At 42.3% G+C, this 22,508-nt stretch overlaps 1 protein-coding gene across 3 annotated transcripts in view; it reads right to left on the reverse strand.

Annotated features, from left to right (window-relative positions):
- Window positions 1-21,325, reverse strand: part of SEMA3D (semaphorin 3D) — a 204,918-nt gene extending 183,593 nt beyond the window's left edge. Inside the window, exon 1 of one of the 3 annotated variants that reach the window (XM_020800516.3) lies at window positions 20,419-21,325. The gene's annotated coding sequence lies outside the window, so the exon portion shown is untranslated. Of the gene's footprint in view, window positions 1-18,993; window positions 20,319-20,418 lie in introns of those variants that run through there. The other 2 variants (XM_073000805.2, XM_078394234.1) reach the window with 2 other exon arrangements.
- Window positions 21,326-22,508: the final 1,183 nt, after the last annotated feature.

Here is a 22,508-nt window from a genome sequence, read left to right on the forward strand (position 1 = left end):
CCCAACCAGAGTAGATCCACTGAATGAATGGAACTTAAGCCAGCACATAATATAAGTTCCATTGATTCAACTGGGCTGCTCTAGTTGGAACTAACAGCATTTTAACTCAAAATTCCAAGTGTCTTGACTCTCAGTGCAGTGGTTAATCTAAACACAGTATCTCATTAGAAACCAAATTCCCTTAAGGTATAAAAGCATGTTTCAACCACCACATATTGCTGATCAGTTTGCCTTGTTTTGTGATTAGTTTACGTGGAATTCATCTTGCAAGCTGGATCACCCAGGCATGGAACCTTGAAAGAATTATGCCTTTGGTGGGAAAACATTGAAGTTGCATTCATAATTCTAGCTTGATCTTAATATTACACCTATTTTGCTACTTTTTCTCAAAAGGGGTTTTATCCAGGAAATGCAAATCGAATAAGATCTGATTCATACATTAATCCAGAAGGCATAGATCATACCTTTTTTATTAGAACCTTTAAAGAACCTGCTTGTTCTTCAGAACATTTGCAGGGGATCATAAAGAGACTGGGGCCCTGGGAGCACTATTTCACCATACAGAGAGCCATGCTTCTAATAATCTCCCCCTATATTTACTGCAGGGGCAAAACCCATACGTTCATAAGGAATAGGACCATAAAAATATAACTCTTCATAGACATCTCTTTTTCATCGACATAGAAATAATGAAACTCATGCTTTATTTTAGACCATCAGCATCAATCAGTCTGGAAATAAACCCATCTCTAGCTCCATGGTTCTTCAGAGTTTACAAGTTCTCTTGAAAGGAATTAGTATACTACTCCAATAGACCTCAGACTTTGGCTACATATGAAAAGACCCAGACCAAAAAAACACATTAAGCCCATGGGAAGATTCCTGGCTGATAATGTGAACTAGGTAATAAAAGCCACTGCTGTTTGTTCTGCTTTTATTCTGGAGCCAAGCTGTCCACAAGGGGAAAAGAAATCTGCATACAAAAGGTCTTATTACTCTGTCTTACCAGTAGCACACCAATCCCTCGAAGCACCTGGAAGGGCCAGATATTTCCTACCACTGCTAAATGTTTTACAGAGATCACGGGAAGAAGAATGCGGACATAATGTGTGTAGAAACAATTCAATGAAGAGAAAATATTTCCAAAAATATGGCCAATGAATGTTTTTCCTATATTTTCTGCCCATCTCATATAGCTATTTTTCCACTCCAAACCATCCATATTCACTACTGTCTTGAAATGCTGAAAGAGAAAGCCAAAGGAGCTAATGTCCTTGAGACTTATTTGTCTCCTAAGTTGACTAGAGACCTTATAGTTGCAGAAAAGCATATCCTATCTTACGCTATAATCAGTATGACCCAGCTTCGTATCTTTGGTGCCATAACACGCACAGCTCTTGGCTTCTTGCACAGCCTTGAGGATAGAAAAACTGTAAACACACTCATTTTCACAGTGCAGTGTAGTGGATAAAGTGAAAAATAAGGACTTAGGGGACATGGGTTCAAATCCTGATCAGCCATGGGGTGTGACTCACTGGGGTGTGGTGCTGGTAAAAAAAAAACACTCCTGAAATATCTCACATACTTTAAAATCCTACTAGAGTTACCATAACTTCAATGTGGCTTGATAGCATATTACACAGAGTCTTTCCTCATAAGGTAATATAAAACCTGTACAGTACTAGATACAGTTTCCAGGAAAAGGTACGTTACTTTCATGTTTTTTCAACAACAGAGAAAGTGACAATCTCAATATCCTACATAGGCTGAAACCTTGATGCACAGCTGCACATGTGTACTGGGAATGACATCAACAACAGTGGTACCTGCTGGTGATTAAAGGCTTCCTTTGACAATTTCTGAGCACACACAGCTTTGTCATTTTGTGTATGAGTTGCAGGCACCCCAAAATTGTGAAAGGAATTCTTTAATCAACAGCAATTTGCCATTGTTAATGACATAGTTCCCACTGCACATGGGGAACGGCACAACATTTTAGCCATAGAATTGTAATAGAAAGCAAGTATGATGAAAAATTTTTTTTAAATGTTCAGAAGGACATTTAAACAAGAACCAAAAGTTCAGAAGAGGATCCTACCAATGAGGCTACAATGTCTTTCTAGGCAGTAGCACCAGCTCTTTCAGTTGACAAACTTTAGGACCTCAATCATTTTGCTTTTGGAGACACCTTCATACCTCCCTGTTTCTTCTTTAACGTCAACCAACTAGTCTGAACCAGAAGCTAAATTTGTGATTGAAAATTTCAAATAATGGCTCTCACATCTTTCCTCTTTTGATGAAAGAGATTACACAGGAGCCAAGGAATTCTCAGGACAGAAATAGGAAATGTTCCTGAAAAACTTCTGATGACACCTTCAGTCTTCTGCAAGCAGTTACACCAAGAGGATTGCAGCCATAATGGGTTTTTTGTTGTTGCAGAAAGTTAACAGGTTTTACTTTAAGAAATAGCAGAAACCAAACAAATTGAATGGGAAAGATTATGTCTGATCTCATTATTCCCATGCCCCCATGATTTTTCTTCAAATATCCTTGGGGGACATCCCCCTCCATCTGGGAACCAATGCTCTCTTTGAACAATCTGGAGGTCCCGCTGTACAGAAATAGTATATAGAGTGTTTACAGGTTATCTGAAATAATGACTATTTGAGGCTTACCTCCTGTTTTATCTCTTGAGAATTAAGTTACTCATTTTCCTGTCTTTCTTTAATAGCCTTCTCTCAATACTGTCTTTTTCTCCACCACACTGCTCATCAGCCTTCCCCTCTGTTCATTGGCCTTTCTCATTTCTTCCAACCCAGATACATTCATAATGAGAGAGAGCTTCATCAGACACCTGGGTTATAGAAGCTGAAGACTCATTTCCCTTAGTATGAACATCAAATTTCAGGCATTGAGATTTCACAGCCTCAGAACTATGGCAAATCTCTCTATCTCTCTGTCTTTCCCTCACACACATGCACACACACACTCACACAACACGCATGCCCTTTTATTAAAGATAACCAGCACTTAGAATTGTACTCACAATCAGGCCAGTAACCAATGAAGCTGTTGCTGCAAGGGAATTATATTTCTCATGAACAGCCCCATTCAACTGTTTGGCCATAGTGTTGTGGATCAGCTGAAGTTTCTGTAGGAGTTCCACAAGCACCTCTTTATTGTCTGGATTAAGAATCAACTTGTTCACTCTCATCTTCTCCATTATTGACACTACATATGATCCAAAATCCTACCGGTTATTTACACCACCACAAATGTAGCAGAATAAAGCACAGTGGCAAACTCCTGTTAAGCAACAAGTTACTACTGGCGTTCCTCATTGGGCATCAGCTGCATGACTTGGTTGGTAGGAGACAAGGAATAAAAGCAGCAACTCTTTAACCAACTAGAATAAATAACCAATAGGATTCTGGCACAGTTTCAAAACTGATACAGGTTTCTTAGATTTTGATGGAAAACACTGATAAAGTTGGGTATCATTAGCATGCTGATGGTACACAATCCAAATAACCTGTCCCAGGGATTTCATGTACAGTATATGTCAAATGGCATGAAGAACTACCTGGAAATCTGATAGCTGCCACAAGACAGGGATTATACTTAACACACATTCTGAACTTGCTCCTCCAGGAAGGGCCACTGCTACCTTGAAACACTGTCTTGCAGGGTCAAATCACTAAGTAAAATGTCCATTTCCTGCTACTTTTTTCCTTTTCCCTCACAGGTCCATGCTTGGACAATCAGACTCACTATGTTTACCTCTCAAAGACAAATCGCAAATAAAAAACAAGCTGATTTGTAACAAGTAGAATGAGACAAACTGTTGTTAGAATACACACACATTCTTTACTTCTAACAACATGCTGGCCAAAATCCTGTGTAGTTATGTCTGTGGAATGCAAATATCACAACTTGTGGCACATTGCCATTGCCAATTAATGAGTCTCTACTTTTCAGGCATGCACACATCTGCTGGTTTTGCTCAAGGCAGAAAACCCAAGGGGAGACTCATTCATTATGGGGGGAAAGCTACTGGGAGTAACACCATTTGCTTCCCAAAGGCAAAACTGAGCAACAGGAGTTTGCACACTAAGTATATCATCTATTTCTGCCCTAAGTCTCATCCCAGGCATGTCCATCATGTCTCAGAAGGGCATACACCAACATGTGCCAGAAACCTGTTCATATGCCTGTGTGTGCAAAAGTAGTACACAGGAACACATACATGAAGCATTTCCCAAAAAGAGAAGAGAAAAGAAAAGAAAAGAAAAGAAAAGAAAAGAAAAGAAAAGAAAGAAAGAAAGAAAGAAAGAAAGAAAGAAAGAAAGAAAGAAAGAAAGAAAGAAAGAAAGAAAGAAAGAAAGAAAGAAAGAAAGAAAGAAAGAAAGAAAGAAAGAAAGAAAGAAAGAAAGAAAGAAAGAAAAGACAGTCTGGTCAAATGACAATGGTGTTAGACTTGCCATTGCTGCTGTTTTTAAAAAACAAAATATTTCTGGCTTTGTCAGTACAGCATAGCAGACCCTGTCCATGTTTTTCTGGGCACACAGGCAGATTTGATCAACTCCAGCCTACATCAATATGCTTCAGGAGGATCTAAGAGAAGGGTATGCATCAAAGGCATAGCTAAAACATTTCCACTGAAATATGTAGGTGTATCTAGTTATCTCCTTTTAGATCAAAGTGCTGGCAAAATAAACACTTTCATGCATTTATTTTACAGAGCTTTCTGAGAAATCATAAAAAAGATTAGAAGAATTGAAACATCTTGAGAATAAAACTCTACAGGAGCTATAAAAGTTTTCTTTTTCATTTTATGATGAGATATTTAAGTACTTTTAAAAATGAAGTTTATAACAGATAAAGCTAGAGAGAAATTCAACTTTTAACAGCATGGTGTGTCATTCCAAAGGGCTGCATCCAATGCTATCCTTCTGCTGGTGAGACAGAGATCCCAGGCAGACCAAATTTTCCCTTAACCTGAACCCCCTTGTACCTCTAAATCTACTGTAGACAGTGGGATGATTCTCTGAAGCAGAATTTGGGAAGATGGCATGAGAGGAAAAGAAAAATACTTTTAGAGTATCTATTTTAATTGTACAATGGTGCCCTGCATAACGAGCGATTCGTTTAACGACGAATCCACATGGCGATGTGTTTGGCCAGATGGAGGATTTTCGCTTTAAGGTGAGTTTTTCCCCCATAACATGTTCCTATAGAGTTTTTTGCCTCACATAGCAATGAATCTGTATAGCAATGATTTTTTCAGCACAGATTATCGTCGCTATGCGGGGCACCACTGTATTTTAATTGTTTTATCTTTGTATTGTATTTTTATTGTATTTTAATTGTTGTGAGTCGCCCAGAGACCTTTGGGTAGAGTGGGTGGCATGTAAGTTAAACAAACAAACAAATAAACAAAAACAAACAAACAAACAAACAATTAAATAAGGGAAACTGCTTGCACTGGATGTAGCCCACAAATGGCTGCCAAAATGACTGCTTTCATATAAATGTGAAACAACCACAGGGATGAGCCACAAGCAATTGTGCTATTGTATAAAAGAAGTGTTGAACACTTGCTGAAAACCATGCTGGAATATTTGGTTACACGGATTACGATGTTAGAGCTGATGATGGCAATAGCACCATGTGTATTATTAGCAGCACTATAAATAATCTGGGCAGATTAAATTTAACCTTACTTAATTCAGCACTGTACCTCTGTACCCTTGCATGACAACCCAAAAGAAATCCAACATAGGTATTGAAATATCTTTTATCTGCACCATTTTATGCTTGCACTAGAACATAGTAGTATATACTGTAAGTAACAGAGAGAAATCATCACTGGAAATAGGCAACTATTCTGCCATTCTGAAAAAAAGTAATTTTAATGTAATTGTGACAGTGCAACTTAAAACTGCATTCACTCAGCTATAAGTCCTTTTCTAATGGCTTTTTCTCCAAAGTAGTTGTGCCTCAAGCCTCATCTACTTCATATTTTCCTACGAATATGCTTCATTAGAAACAGTCAAACTGACTTCCAAGTAAGCATATATAAAAATGTCAGTTTTCTAGAATGCAAAAAAGTTACACTGATATTAATAGGATTTCCAAGCAAATAAATGTATTCATGACTGTGGAACAGCAGCACATGTGACTAAGATAATTGCCCGAGAGAACTCCAAGGATCAATGGGTGCTCTGATGTAAATTATCTCATGCTAGCATATAAGTTTGTAGAATTGCAAAATTATTCTCCTTGTCCTGCATGATGGCAAGGCAATTCGTGGCCTTCCCAAAAGAGAAAAGAATGAGAACAATTCTGTGCAAACCTAACACAAATTTTACAAATGATGGTTGCCTTGGTAATTTTATTAATTTTCAGGATTAGAAGCCTCACAGGACTTGTTTGCATCATTTTTATAACATTCATCCAATCCACAGACAATGACATGAAATAACTTTTTTTTCTCCTTCCTTCTCATCTGGAGGCAAATTCTCTGTGGAAATGTCCCATCCAATCAAGAAAGCCTACGCTAATAGAAACAAGGGATTTAGGGATGATTCTTGACACACATATAATGTCCCCACATTAATGGTTTCTCCACTTTCAAAACATTTTGAGGTGATATACAAAACTGAACCTACCCCTATTCCATGTTTTAAAAAAAAAACAACCAATCAGGTTGGCTTCAAATTTAATTCAACACTGATATTGCCAGATTGCAGTAACAAGGCAGGTTATTTTGTATCACAGATCTACTTTCCAACTCTTTGCCATCACTTCCTGCATTCCAGAAACTGCTTCCTGAGCTGGCTGCTTAAGTCCACCAAATGGTAGGGCCAGCTCTGAAGGTGGGAGCCACATGCACGATGCTGGTGCCACTGTTCAAGGAAGGCTAGCTTGCTCAATGACCTTTGAACAGGAGAGCTTATCCAGCTGTAAAACAAAACTCAGTCAGGGCCAGGGGAAAGTTAACCTCTCAGACTACACTTCACAGAATTCCCCCAGTGAGCGTCGGCCATGTGATTTGAGGATTCTAGGAGATACAGCTCAAAAAAAAAAAAAAGATTTATTCCACATTCTGACAGAGCATACACAGGAACCTCTGCAATGAACCACTGAATTATTAGTGAACAGTCCTTTAAAAATAAAATAAAATCACCCAGCAACAAAAAGATCCAATTCTGTGGGCCAAGTCATATACCTATGTTATAGAAGCATTTGTGTGAAAGTTTTCCTAACTCTGAAGCAAAAACAAAGTTCTTTAATCATTATCTGGGTGGTTTACTATTTAATTATGCAGGCTACACATTGCCCCCTTCCCCCAGTGAGCTAGGTACTCAGTTTATCATTCTCAGAAGGATGGAAGGTGAGCAGACCTCAAGCCAGCTACTCCAGTTGTAAGCAGAGTTTTGGCCGTAGTACTGCAATTTAAACCTACACACATGGTTTGTGTGATCTTAACCCTAGATCTCAATGTGAAGGGATGAGATCACACAAACCAAGGAGGAAGTTCTTTCTGCAAACAGACAAGTGGTTTTGGTTACATGCTTCTAGAGCATCAACAATGCTGAAAAAAATTAACTGCCTTTTTAAATCCTTTAAATAAATTAACAATAACATTGAAGAATGAACGTACATCCCTCCTCACTCACACTGGCTTGGATCTGCATCCAATCACACGTTCTGTTACCAGTCATTGTAATCAAATGATGAGAAATTAAGGTACATCAGTGAACTGCTAAGCAGTGTTAGTCACAAGTTGCTAAAAGTGTTTTCATTTTAGAGAACACTGTATTTTTATGCATTTGCACCATTCCAGTCTATCCTACCTAATGCACCATTCTAGTGTACATCCATCAACATAAATCTGGTGCAATGATGACTCGGTCACCTTCATCAGCCATACATAAAAGCACATTGCCCGTGTGGCTCTCAGAAGTTATCACAGCATTGATTCAATGTGATGCCTTTTGTCCAACCTTTTAAAAAAAGAAAGAAAACAAAAGGAAATGCTGAACTTAAAATATTCCAGGAAATCCAACAATTTCCCCTCTTTGGTTTAAATCGCAATCTATCTCTTCTCCCCACCAAAAAGCTCCAGTGAATCATAAATAAAGATTCTAAAGGGTTGGTCATTTTGGCAAGACATCTGCTTCCTGAAGTAATGCTTATGCATTTACCAAGCCACTTGGAAACAATTTAACTGCTTGCTGTTTTCAAGATTAGACACACATGCATGTGCACAGATGGAAGAACTATATATTTATAGGAGAGACCAGAACAGAAGAAAGTGTGTTTTTGGGAACCCTGGAGTCCCCAAGTTAGCATAATGGTAACGACAAGATATATCAACAACTTCCGATATGCAGATGATACCACAGTGATGGCAGAAAGTGAGGAGGAATTAAAGAACCTGGTAATGAGGGTGAAAGAGGAGAGTGCAAAAAACGGCTTGAAACTCAACATCAAAAAAACTAAGATCATGGCCACTGGTCCCATCACCACCTGAGAAACAGAAGGGGAAGATATGGAGGCAGTGACAGATTTTACCTTCTTGGGCTCCATGATCACTGCAAATGGTGACAGTAACCACGAAATTAAAATATGTCTGCTTCTTGGGAGGAAAGCAATGACAAACCTTGATAGCATCTTAAAAAGCAGAGACATCACCTTGCCGACAAAGGTCCGCATAGTCAAAGCTATGGTTTTTCCAGTAGCAATGTATGGAAGTGAGAGCAGGACCATAAAGAAGTCTGACCACTGAATCATTGATGCTTTTGAATTGTGGTGCCGGAGGAGACTCTTGAGAGTTCCCTGGACTGCAAGGAGAACAAATCTATCCATTCTGAAGGAACTCAACCCTGAGTGCTCACTGAAAGGACAGATCCTAAAGCTGAGGCTCTATTACTTTGGCCATCGCATGAAAAGAGAAGACTCCCTGGAAAAGACCGTGATGTTGGGAAAGTGTGAAGACAAGAGGAGAAGGGGGTGACAGAGGATGAGATGGGTGGACAATGCCATCGAAGCAACCAACATGAATTTGACACAACTCCAGGAGGCAGTGGAAGATAGGAGGGCCTGGCGTGCTCTGGTCCGTGGGGTCACAAAGAGTCGGACACGACTAAACGACGACAAATGACAAGATTCCCTGAAGAAAGTTCGGTATCAAACATATGAAAAGGTTTGAGCTTCAGAAAAGCAATGGGTCACTTTCTACTTAAATGGCATATTCATCATGTGACTAATCCTGTCATGAACCTTAGGACAGGCCATCCAGCATCTCTCAGACTTCTTGAGGATGTAGGGAACGAGCAAGGCTTTCCTTGGAAGTGCAGTTAAAAGAGATGAGCTTAAATCCTATTTCCAAAAATTATGGATGATATCATAAAACAGAGAATTTTTTTGGAAAATAAAGACACACACCCCCTCCCCATCCTGCAGCCCCCCAAGACTTTCCCAAAACAAAAGAGATCCCAAGGGAGCACTGGGACCTGGCAGGAAGAGAAAAGACATAATTGTTTAATTTTCAACAAAACACCACACCTTACATCATCAGCCTTATGTGGTGCATACTCTGCTATTGAATTTCAGTGGGAGTGGTTTCTTGAAGGTGAGCAAGTAATTACGACATGAAAGAACATTCTAGAAGCAGCAATATCAACAGATTATTTGGCTCTTATTTAGGAGACAGACAAGCTTTATGATCTGCAGAATAATGTGGTTTAGGCTCATTCTGGACTGTTCTACTTGAAACTATAGATGGAAAAAATCATAGATTTTTGAACCTGAGGATTTTTAGTAAGCATGTGGACAGAGGACAACATCTGATTGAATCAGGAGTATCTGTGAGATTCTAGAGTGACTGCATGATAGAGCCTGGAGCTGCTGTTTACCCCTGGAGTGAAGCAGCACCTCAATTGATCCCTTGCATCCCATTTTGCACTCAAAGGGTTAAAAAGATGAGCAGCAGTTTGATTTGGGGAACTGGGGGGGAGAATAATTCAGCAAACTGAGCAGAAGGAAAGTGACAGCTGAATATACATACATACATATATTGGAGCATTTTTACGATGAAAAGAAAGACTTCAATTCTCTTTATATAACTTTGTTGCATTCTGAAATATTCTTCTTTTTGATCATTCATTCATTAAGCTTGGTTTATTAAACATTACTGAAATATTACTACAATACTGGGATTAAGTGTATGTGTGATTATGGAAGGTTTGCTGCTGTATGGGTCTTGAGTGGGCAAGTCAACAATTTTAAGGCGTTGCATATACATTCCCATATGTAAGGTATCTCCCCCATCCCCACTGGATTTTTTTTAAAAGTGAGATCTGGAAATGCATGGATAACATTATGCATTTGGGGATGGACCCATAATGGCACTTAAAGGATACCGGTACTCAGGTGGATTCAGTCTGATTTATAATATCCTTCATTTGGATATGAAGTTGGTCAGGAGGCTTCTGCACATTTCTAACACAAAGCCAAACCTGTATTGTCACGGTTGGACACATGCTTCCTTGGAGATGGGAAATGAGCTGGGGAAGATTCTAGGACAGAGCAATCACAATCCAATGGCTAGGATTGTCAGAAACCAGCCAGAGTCTCACACAAATCCAGGCTTTCCAGGCAGGGAGACAAATTTCAGGATAAGGAGCACTGGAGGATGAAAGAGGCTGATTATTGTGCGTGAAACAGTTTTAATGCACGAGTGCTCATGATCACCATTTCCCAGTTGGCAACAAAGTGAATTTGCTTTTCCTCCTGCCTCAGGTTTTCTACAGTACAATACTTGGTTAGCTGGTTTTATCAAAATTCAGGCCATTGACTTCGATCCCCCTCTTGTCCTTTCCCACAATCAGCTGGCCCAGTTCAGTCCTCCAGCTCTCTGCCTCCTCCAACACTCGAACCTCTCAAGGGCCAACTCCCTGGTCTCATTTGCATCAAGTGCGGCATTTCTCATTCAACTAACTGTGCCATCAGACAGCAAAAAATAAAAAATAAAAAAAATCACATCTCATTGCACCTGAAAGGGTCACTTAAGAGCACCCCTTCTGTCCTCGCAGGAATTACTCCAACCCAGCCACAAAAAAGGGAAGCCCCGAAAGGTCCAGTTTGGGCACAGATCAGTGTGGGGCTGGATCACTATTGTCAGAACACTGTGTGATTGCTGAGAAATAGTTCGTGCCGGACCACACCACATGAGGTCCAGGACATCCTCGGTTTGCCAAACACGGCTAAAACATTATTACACTATGAAGATTGACTGTCTCTGTGACTCTGGTAGGATCATTATTGTAAAGGCTTTGAGTGGACAGATCACCAGAGTAATGGCTTTGAGGTGATAGTTAAGATGTTGTTTATCCCCCGCTCCATGGCAGTTATTTGCATTGCTACTTCATTGAGGGACGTGGTGGCGCTGCGGGCTAAACCACAGAAGCCTGTGCTGCAGGGTCAGAAGACCAGCAGTCGTAAGATCAAATCCACGCGATGGAGTGAGCTCCTGTCACTTTGTCCCAGCTCCTTGCCAACCTAACAGTTCAAAAGCATGTAAATACGAGTAGATAAATAGGTACCATCTCAGTGGGAAGGTAAAAACGGCGTTCCCTAGTCACGCTGGCCACATGACAATGGAAACTCTCTTCGAACAAGCGCTGGCTCTATGGCTTGAAAAATGGGATGAGCACCGCCCCCTAGAGTCGGACAAAACTGAACTAAAAATGTCAGGGGGAACCTTTAGCTTTACCTTACTTCATTCACATGAATTTTAGATTCATTTAATTTAGTGTTGCTTTTGTAATGGAGAGGTAAAAAACAAACCAACAATCACATTGATTGATTGACTGATTGATTTGACTTGATTTATATACTACCCATCTGTCAGCCAAATTCACTCTGGACGGTTTGCAAGAATCAAATGATGCATCCAGAGGCTGTGGAGTGGGCTAGAATGTCTTCCAAAAAATACTAGGCACTTTCTTTGCATATGCAGGGCAAGCAATTGTGGTCAAGGTGAAGTTTGAGTTGATGCACTCCCGACTCATGGTAGATAATACCAAATTTTAGAAAGAGGCAGGTTTCTTAAAATTCCATAGTGTTTCCTGGCAGGTACAAAATGTTGTATGCAGAACAAATGAGACGGAAATTTTCCCAAGCCACATTGTACCTATAGCTTGCCCAATTGACAATAATCAGCCTGCTGTCAAACCCATTCAATGAAGAATTACAGACTATTACATTTTTTCAATTGAAAATATGACTACTCCTCCATCTTGCATAGCAATTGGGTAAATGGAATATTAAATTAAACCTGCATTTGTGTTGATTTCAGACCTAAACCAAAAACCACAGAACCAAATGCAAGCCAACAGCTCGTGCTCAAAAGGAACTCAAATAGTAAAGGATGTCCAAACTTTGGGAAAGTGATGATCAAAAACTGGAGCCAAGAACTTCAGCTCAAACTGTTCAGATGCATTCCCTACCAAGATATTGGGCATATGAATTTGACCCAACTCTGGGAGGCAGTGGAAGACAGGAGGGCCTGGCATGCTCTGGTTCATGGGGTCACGAAGAGTTGGACATGACTAAATGACTAAACAACAAAATGCCCCAACACTGAACACAGTTCAGGAAGAAATAAAAATAAAAATCTATATGGTATTTAAATAATATAAATGCAATAGTGAGTGATACTTTTCTTAGGCCAACAATAAACTGAGCAAACAGCTAGCTTTCTGTGTCCATATGTCTTCTTCAGGCTCTGCATCAAGATTTTGTGGATAATGCAGGGGGGGAGAAAGGTGAGTCCCCAAAATTGGTGGCAGATTATTGTATCAAATCTGCTTCTTAAGGTGATTTAAAACGCAGTCTGCAAATGCCACTGGTGGTGTGGTTTCAAACTTCACCCCAAGTAACAATGGGCTGAATTCCTCCTCTCAACTCTTCAAATGAAGACACACCAAATAATCTCCATTTACTACCACAACCCTCCATTACTTTCTTTTGAAATTCAGGGTAACTATTTGGCTGGAGGGAAAGTAACAGAGAAATGTGGCAAGCCTGCATCAGAAAATTAGGATTAAAATTTAGTCTACCCATTCAGAGAAGCCAAATGAACCCAAATTAATTGTGTCACTTAGTGGGTGGAGGCATATGTTTTCTTCAATTTGCATTTTGCCCTGAATAGTCATGAAGAGCACCTGCGGCCCAGAGTAGGCCTTTGGTCTAGATCACTGGTTCTTAACCTTGGGTTACTCAGGAGTTTTGGACTGCAACTCCCAGAAGCCTTCACCACCAACTGTGCTGGCTGGGGTTTCTGGGAGTTGCAGTTCAAAAGCATCCGAGTAACAAAGGTTAAGAACCACTGGTCTAGATGGGCTGGGTGGAAGTCAAATAAATAAATAAATAAATAAATAAATAAATAAATAAATAAATAAATAAATAAATAAATAAATAACATGAACTCTGAACATCAGCCAAGCAGGACTGCAAACTGAAGAAAGCATCTGCTTCTACCCACTAAGTAATGCTATCAATTTGACTTTAATTTTCCTAGTGGGTAGACTAAATTTTAATCCCAGTTCTCTGATGGAGGTTCGCCATTTTCCTGAAACCGCACAACGAGAGGTCCCGGGCCATCGCTGGAGCGTTCGCTCAGCGATGGCCCCTATGGGCTTTTTTCGCTATGCGATGATCGCGCGGACGCGATCAAAGCATAGCGAACAGCTGATCAGCGGTTCCAAAATGGCCGCCGCTAAAACAAAATGGCGACCGCTGTTTTGCCTCGCTAACGAGGCATCTAAAATGGCCGCCGCAATGGAGGAAACTCGCAGAACGGTGAGTTTTAAGTCCATAGGAACGTATTAAATCAGTTTTAATACGTTCCTATGGGCTTTTTTATTTCACTTAACGATGGATTCGCTGAGCGACGGTTAATCCGGAGCAGATTAACCTCACTAAGCGAGGCACCACTGTATTACCTTTCCCCCAAACAAAATAGGAGCCCTGATTTTTCAAAGAAGGTACTGGAGAGTAGGGAGTAAATGCAAATTATTATTATTATTATTATTATTATTATTATTATTATTATTATTATTATTATTATTATAATTATGATGATGATTATTATTATTATTATTATTATTATTATTCTCTGAAGAGCTGAGAAGAGAAATCTAGTCAACTGCTACCTGGGTGGAGTTTGAAACCACATCCTCAATGGCCCTTGCAGACTGCATTTAACTAACCTTAAGAAGCAGACCTGGCAGAATCAAATGTCATGAATTTTTGGGACCCTCATATATATTTTTTCCCTGCACTATCCACCAAATCTTGGTGCATAGCCCAAGGAAGATTGATTTACATTGAAAACTAGCTGTTTGATTTTTTTTTTAAAGTGGAATAACAAAATGCAGTGTTCCAGAGTAAGAGCTGCTAGCCAAGAGATTCCTGAAATAAATGAATTTTAAAAAGTCTCCTTCAAGAAAATGATAAAATAAATTTCAGTAGCAACCAACAGTGTTGATAATGAGTGGGGGCTTCCCTTATCCCAAGACAATCACCAGTTTTTTACTTACCAAGATATGGGAAAAGGAACTGAAGGTTCTTCCTTAGATGAAATTAGGAAGTAGTTAGGAGATTAACTGGGCTGTGTCCACTTTGTGAGGAGCAAATCTATATAATATGAAGACACATCCCCCAAAAAGGAGCAAACAAGGGAAAAACAGAAACAAGAAAGCTATCATCCAGGATTATTTCCAGTACAGTCATCCTCATGTTTAGACAGTATTTCAAATCCAGGCAAAAATCTAGGGTCCCCCCCCCAATGAATTATGGTCTGAGGTGGAACTCTATTTTAAACAGTTTAAAATGGCTCAGATAAAGTTAAAGGCTACTTTGCAGAAATTCAATAGAATCATTGCTGTTCCCATTCCAAATGACTTCCAAGGCTCATTCATTCTCTTCCTTATGAAAAATGTAGCCCATTCACTGCATCCCAGGAAAGCAAGGAAACAAATGAGTTACACATTTGCAGCATTTGTTATGTTTCCACTTAACACTGTTGCTGCTGCTTTCCACCCACTTGATAAAAATCTTGCAAGAGGGCAACATGAATGCAACCTAACTACCTCTATACAGGATAGATCTTGGGAGCCTGCACTGTGTTTTGAACAATAGCTTTGCCTCCTGAGTAGGAATCTACTCGCCGGCAGGAATCTTCCCTACAGTATCATTCTAATGCAGTGGTTCTCAACCTTAGGTAACCCAGGTATCCTTAGACTGAAATTCCCAGCAGTCAGTCCATCTCATATTTGGTCTTCCTCTTTCCCTGCTGCCTTCCACCTTTCCCAACATTATTATCTTTTCCAGGGAAGCCTGTCTTCTCATGATGTGCCCAAAGTAGGACAGCCTCAGTTTCAACCTTTTTGCCTCCAGAGATAGTATACTCATAATAATAATAAACTGTCCAGAATAGCCTTGGCTAGATGGCTGTGTACTAACTAATTAACTATCTAAAGATCTAACGATCTAACTAACTAACTAAACAAACAAACAAACAAACAAATAAGCAGGCACAAATTAAAATGGAAAAAAAGATGTTTTCCTTATCATTCCTGCCTAAACAAGCCTGAACTGTGGAAGAATCTGAGGTACAGCAGATCAAGATAACAGGTGGAGAAATAAACCTATAGCCCTATGGGCCTTTTTCTACTACATTTTCCTTTGCCTCTCAAACCCAGAGTGAAGGGTGATTTGAATCAAGTGTGTTTGGAATCAGATGTAGACTGAAATAATACACAAATATACCTAGGAGTAAGACCCATAGAAAACAATATTAAAGTAAAGGTTCCCCTTGACAATTTTTGTTCAGTCGTGTCCGACTCTAGGGGGCGGTGCTCATCCCCGTTTCCAAGCCACAGAGCCAGCATTTCTCCAAAGACAATCTTCCATGGTCACATGGCCAGTGCGACTTAGACACGGAACGCTGTTACCTTCCCACCGAGGTGGTCCCTATTTATCTACTCGCATTTGCATGCTTTCAAACTGCCAGGTTGGCGGGAGCTGGGACAAAGTGACGGGAGCTCACTCCGTTGCATGAATTCGATCTTACGACTGCTGGTCTTCTGACCCTGCACCACAGGCTTCTGCGGCTTAGCACACAGCACCACCACGTCCCTACGAAAACAATAGTACTTCCAATGAAATAAAATATATGTTGAATAAACATCTCTAGGCTTGCTCTACAAGACATCCACTTCCATGGTAATGAGTGTGTCCATGTTTCAGGCTTGTATATCCCTTGAATTTGAAATGTTTTAAAATTCTGCCTTCCAGCAGGCATAAAACTCCAGAAGGCTAAAGTAGGTTAAATTTGTTCTGAACAAAATAGATATATTTCTGAAACAAAGCAGATAAACCTAAAGAGAATGGGTTTATTGAGAGATATATTAATTTACTACATACTGTCTATGAATCATTCAAAGTACACAGCATAGTATGTGAGCTCTTCTGCTCCAGAATGGTTTGTGAGCTCTGTACAAGACTCTACCCTGCGTAACACAAAAGCTTCCACACCATATTATGTGTTCTGTTGCTTTTAAAGTTGCTGTGATTAATATAGACCATTAGCACTGCAGAATCAAACATAGACAAGAGTCTTCCACTACAAAATTGTAAATCAAAGATAATTAAAGGGAAATGATAACCATATTGATAGCTTTACTTGAGATACCTCCCAAAGAAATGAGAAAAGCTTCCTTATCTACTTGTCCCCCTTTACCAGTCTTTCTGTCTTTGCAAAAAGGGAGGTCATTGTGCTCTCATTACTCCATAATGTAACAAAAGTTATATCTAACATTATTACCTTTAAGCTCTAGCGACAGAAAGAATAGGAAGTGGCCTGCAACTGAACAGCAAACACTGTATGTCGCCATCGTTTAGTCGTTTAGTTGTGTCCGACTCTTCGTGACTCCATGGACCAAAGCACGACAGGCCCTCCTATCTTCCACTGCCTCCTGAGTCGTGTCAGACCATAGTTTTTCAGGGATAAGCTTCCACCTCATACCCAAGCCCCTCAAATGTTTCCAGGATGGGGAGAGGGTTTCTCATGTCATGCTGGGTATCCAGGTGTTGTGCTGCTAGTGACCAGAAAGAGTTGTGATGACCCACACTTTGGGAGAGCAAGATAGGAATCAAAGGAACACCACATTCTGCTACAATTCTGATCCCTTTCTAATCCCTTAAACTGCAATTAGGTCATTACCTCCTATAGAAATGGGCTGTAGCCCTAAGGCAGGTTTAGAGCCTCCATCAGAGACTCAAATCAGTTCAGATGTTCTTGTCTCTGTAGGATAAACTAACCTCATACTTGTCTTTGATCAATGCAAAGCAGCACAAAAAGGTAGTCTGGCATTCAGAAAAAAACATCCTTCAACCATCAAATTAAGAAAGAAGGGGGGAAGGTGTTTTATCCTGAGCCAGAGAGTCTATACAGAGAAGATGGAAATTAATCACCATGAAAAATTTAACATCTATGTAACTAAATCAATATCTAAGCTTCTCAATGGCATTCTGAACTTACATGGAGGCAGCATAGATGATACTGATAGAATCTGACAATCTTTCTTTTATTGGACTTTTGAAATCTGGAGGAGAGTGGGAAAGGCAGCTAGATCCACCAGTCATGAGTGAGGAGGTGGAAACCATGTTCCAACCCCCTGGGAGGCAGGAGTGCTGGTGAAGGTTTTTCACACCTACAGGTAAGCATCATCTGAACACATATATCTGGCATGCAGGAGATGCGGCTCATGCCTTTCTAAGGATGCAAAAGGGCTCTGTGGCCAGGAGTCTTCTTCAGACTAAAACTTGAGATAATTACTTTTTTCAAGGACAGCTCCCACAATCCCCTGTGACTGCCAGAGCCATAGGATGTCAGAGGAAGGAAACCACAAAGAGGTGAGCAAAGTCATGCTGTAAGAGAAAAATCAATTATTAAGGAGAGCATCTCTTTGATTAGCCATTTTTCTACTTCCACTAAACCCTTATCTAGGATTCGAATCCTACCTCTCACAATAATTTTGTATATTAACATTTTGTACCTATGTATTGGATATGCTTGTTTTAGTAAGCACACAACAGGAAGGATCTGTTAATGCTATAGTGAAATCTGTTACTTGGTTTTAAAACCAGAAGTCTGACACAATATTGTTCTAATATCCTTTTTATGGGCTTTCTAGTTCCGGTTTTTCTTTTTACTCAGCTACATTTGAAATGCGTTGATGCAGTTTTCTGTGCAAAGAATGAAGAGTAAGAATCTCACATTTTTAAGAGTGGGGGGGAAGCAAGCATAACGTTGAGCTTTTCATAACACAGTCTAACTCCAACATTCCATCAGAGCTTGGAAAAGTTGCTTTTTGATTAAAATGCCCAGAAGTCAGCAGCTGTCATCACCCAAAATTAACTTTCCCAAATGTTGTTGTCTTCCCAGAGCAGCTTCCCCTGTATTCTACGATTTCCTACTCTCCCATAGTATACACACCCGACAAGAGAAGTCCAGTCAGACCTCCCTTGTTATCTATCAGTGAATGGCTGTTCTCTCCTCCAAGCCCTCGCCAGGTGTATCTCCGGCTACCACTGGAGTTCCTAAGAAGCTGAAAAGGGCTGCCAGGGATCGGAGACAAAGCGGCACTTTTCTGTCTCCTCACTCCTTCAGGATAAGAAGCCGGACATAAGAGGCATCCACCCTCTCGCAAACTGGTGAGCGAGAGTTCCCAACACCTGGGGATGCCACCCGGACACCTTCCCGGGAGATAAGACGCTGATCGGCAAGCCCATTTCTCGAACTCCCACAACTCAGAATGGAGTTTGCGGGGGAGAATCCCCCTCCAAACTTGCCAATTCAACATCGCTGCAAACCACACCGGCAAGAACGAGGCGATATTCCGCATAGGACTATACCATGTTTGTCGACGCACAGCAATTGTGACAAGCACAGCCAAGGCGCTTTTCCCCGTTTCGGCGCCCACCTTGCATCAGCAGCGCGCTCCAACTCTTAGTGCCGGACAATCTGCTCCGGTGATTTCTGGAACCAGGTTACAAAGAGGTCGTCAGCAGCATCTCCCACCGTTTAACGACGGGATTTAATCCGCCGCAGCTAGGATGCTTCCAACAGGGCAGGCTTAAATCTCCAGCCCCCTCGCCTTAAAATTCACGACGACTCCACAAATAAATGGGTGTGTGAGAGAGTCAAAAGGACAAATCAGAATAGAGGTTGCGGGGAAGACCCAGACTTGCCAATTAAAGAACGCTGCAAACCACATAAAAGGACTCTCTCTCACACACACACACACACACACACACACACACCCATCCAGGGAGGGTGCGTACAAAGACACCGGCTGAAGAAAACCATGCGCATTTACTTCCGCGCAAAGGGTACACACGGGATCGGAATTCGAAACCTTACACAACGTTTCCACAGGGAACCTTTAGGTAACGCCCGGGTGGTACAAAACTGGGCGGGGAAGTAGCGAGAACAGATAATCTCTCCGTTTCATCTCGGTTGGAGGAGAAGCAACTACGTTTCTCCAACAGCAATCCGACTGAACTCGCCTCCAGGGTTTGGCAATTCCGCCAAGGAGAGCGCCAGCTCTTGCGGCGCAATTCAACCTGTCAGACTCAGAAACACTGTTTATACCAACTAAACCTATATGTGACCTCCGGTATATAACTACAAGCACGTTTTATTCCAGAGTCAGTCCAACTCTGTTCCGGGATGTTTACTTCCAGGTAATCAGGCACAGGATCGCAGCCCTGCTTTCCTGTGCTCGCTTTATCGCCCCCAAAGTATCGATTCTATACAGGGACGCACTTGTTAAAATATATATATATGGTCCTCTGAAAACAGGACGGCGGCATTACGAGTAAATCGGCGCACAGGATCGAGCACAAACTCAGGTGCGGCTTCGAATCACACTGCAAAAGTGTCAAAAGATAGCCAGCGACCCGCGGGCAAGCCAGCGCTCCTGCAGCTAATCTTACATCACAGCGGTATTATTGAGTTACTATTAATTATAACTATTAACGATTAGCTAATACTACTGCCATCACTACTGATTTATGATGCCTCTCGTCGTCATTATTATTATTCCGGCTTTTCACTTCTCTACCAAAACCCCGCTCGTCGGATTCTATCTAAGTTTACTCGGAAGGAACTCCCACTCGGTTCGATGGGGCTCCCCTCCAACTTAACCCGAGGGCGTTTGACGGCTCTCTCTTTGGAGGGGGGGGAATCCCCGCTCGCGCCACGCTCCGAAGTGGGAGCCGGAGCCTTCTCCCGAGAAAGCCCACAGACTCCCGCCAGGAAAGCCTTGCGTCCTTTACCTCCTGGTCCTTGCGGGCGTCGGTGCGCGTCCGTGCCGCCAGGCGTCGGCCGGGAGCGGGAGAGAAAGAGACACGCGCCCCGGCGCCTCCCGAGAAGCGAGGCTCTTCTTTCCGCTTGCGGGCCGGAGGGTGTGTGTGTGTGAGTGTGAGAGAGAGACAGACAAACAGAGGGAGGGGAAGCTCCGGAGCAGGCGGAGAAGAGGAGGCGCTGCCGCTGCTGCCTCTTCGGAAGCGCCCTCGCGGGTGCGCGAGTCCGGCGTCCTTCAAGCCAGGCATCAATAAACTCCTGATGCGAGAACCGAGTTTGCTTGGCGTGCGTTTTTGGCCAGACTGGAAGACGGGCGAGCCGGGCCGAGCGAGCTGCCCCGGCGTGCTTTCGCCGCGCCCGCTTCCCTCCGCCACTCGTGCACTCCCGCCTCTCCTCCCACACACACACACACAGAGACACGCACACACGCCCTCCCGCCGCTGGGCCGGAGCTTTCCGCTCCGGCGACGCGTTGCCTCCACGTGGAGAGGCCGCGGCGACCCGGAGAAGGGCGGCCCGCGCGGCCGTGGCCGCCTTTGGGCGCCTTCCAGAGCCCCGGCTCACCCCGCGCTGGCCCGGCTGGAAAGGGCAAGCGGGCAGCAGCTTCTTCCCTTGGGAGAGCGGGGGCGGCGGCGGCGGCGGCGGCCGCTGTTGTGGGGAAGCCGCTTTCCCTGTCCTGCCGTTCAGGGTCGCCGGCGCTGGCTCCCGAAGCGCTGAGGCCGCGGCGGCGGGGTGGCCCGAGGCAGCTGGCGGAGGCGGGCGGGGAGTCCCTCCACGTTTTGGCTGATCGGCGCTCTTAACTTAGTTTTCTGCTTATTCTAATTTAATAACGGGAGTCATTCATTAGGCTCAGAAATTGTGCTCCAGAGTTGGAGAGGAAAATGTCACACACACACACACACACACACACACACACACACACACACACACACACACACACACACACACACACACACACACACACACACACACACTTAGAAATTGTGCTCCAGAGTTGGAGAGGAAAATGTCACACACACACACACACACACACACACACCCTCTCTGAACTCTCTTGTGCCAAAGCCTGGAGCAAAAACACGGGCGCATCTTGCGCGCTTGTTTGTTTTGGTTTTGCTTCTGGGGTGAAATTTCAACCCCGCCCTCAGCGATCGCCACTTTGAAGGCTCTCTTTCTTAATGCAGGGAGTTCTTCTAGAGAGACCTTTGCCCCGTGATAAGAGTACACGGGTGTTTCTCACACACTTCCCCTGTGTTTTTAGCATCTCCTCTATCAGGCTGGAAAGAAAAGCAGCAATAAAGAGCGAAGAGCTGTAGGACATCCTCCAGCAAACTTCTGTTAGAACTTAGAAAAGTTACTTTTTTGGACAACAGTCCCCCAAGGTACCTTGTCACGTTTAAGGACATTTTATTAGAACTTGGAAAAGTTACTTGTTGGACTACAACTCCCAGAAATCAGCAGATAGGCTGTCATCCAAAAAGTAACTCTGTGGGATGAAATGGTACAGATTAGTCCACTTCATCATGTGCACTTTAGTCCACTGAAGCTTATGCCGCCATTAATTAATGTACTTATTAATTACATATGGATTCCCTTCCTTTCTTCCATCCTAGCATTCAAGAAGGCTGTCCTGAGGTTCCTGGCTGGTCCCTCCCTTTTGGAATAGATCAGTGGTTCTTAACCTTTGTTACTCGGATGCTTTTGAACTGCAACTCCCAGAAACCCCAGTCAGGACAGCTGGTGGTGAAGGCTTCTGGGAGTTGCAGTCCAAAACTCCTGAGTAACCCAAGGTTAAGAACCAGTGGAATAGATGAAGCTTAGATCTCCTTAGGTTTGTAATCAGCAGCTCTCAAACCTAACCCTTTCAAATGCCAGAAAACATGTTTTTTTGCTGGCTACTTCTGTGGCAAACCTGCTCAAGGTATGTAATTTGCCACCTAATGCAAAGGGCAAGATGGAGCCACCTTCTAATTTAATGGCAGCAAGGACTGGAAGTTGAGAGACATGGCATTTTCTTAAACACCACCAAGTAGTAATCTTGGAGGCTGGCATATACTTCAGTA

The sequence above is a fragment of the Pogona vitticeps genome, chromosome 5, assembly GCF_051106095.1.
Source record: "Pogona vitticeps strain Pit_001003342236 chromosome 5, PviZW2.1, whole genome shotgun sequence".
NCBI lineage: Eukaryota > Metazoa > Chordata > Lepidosauria > Squamata > Agamidae > Pogona > Pogona vitticeps.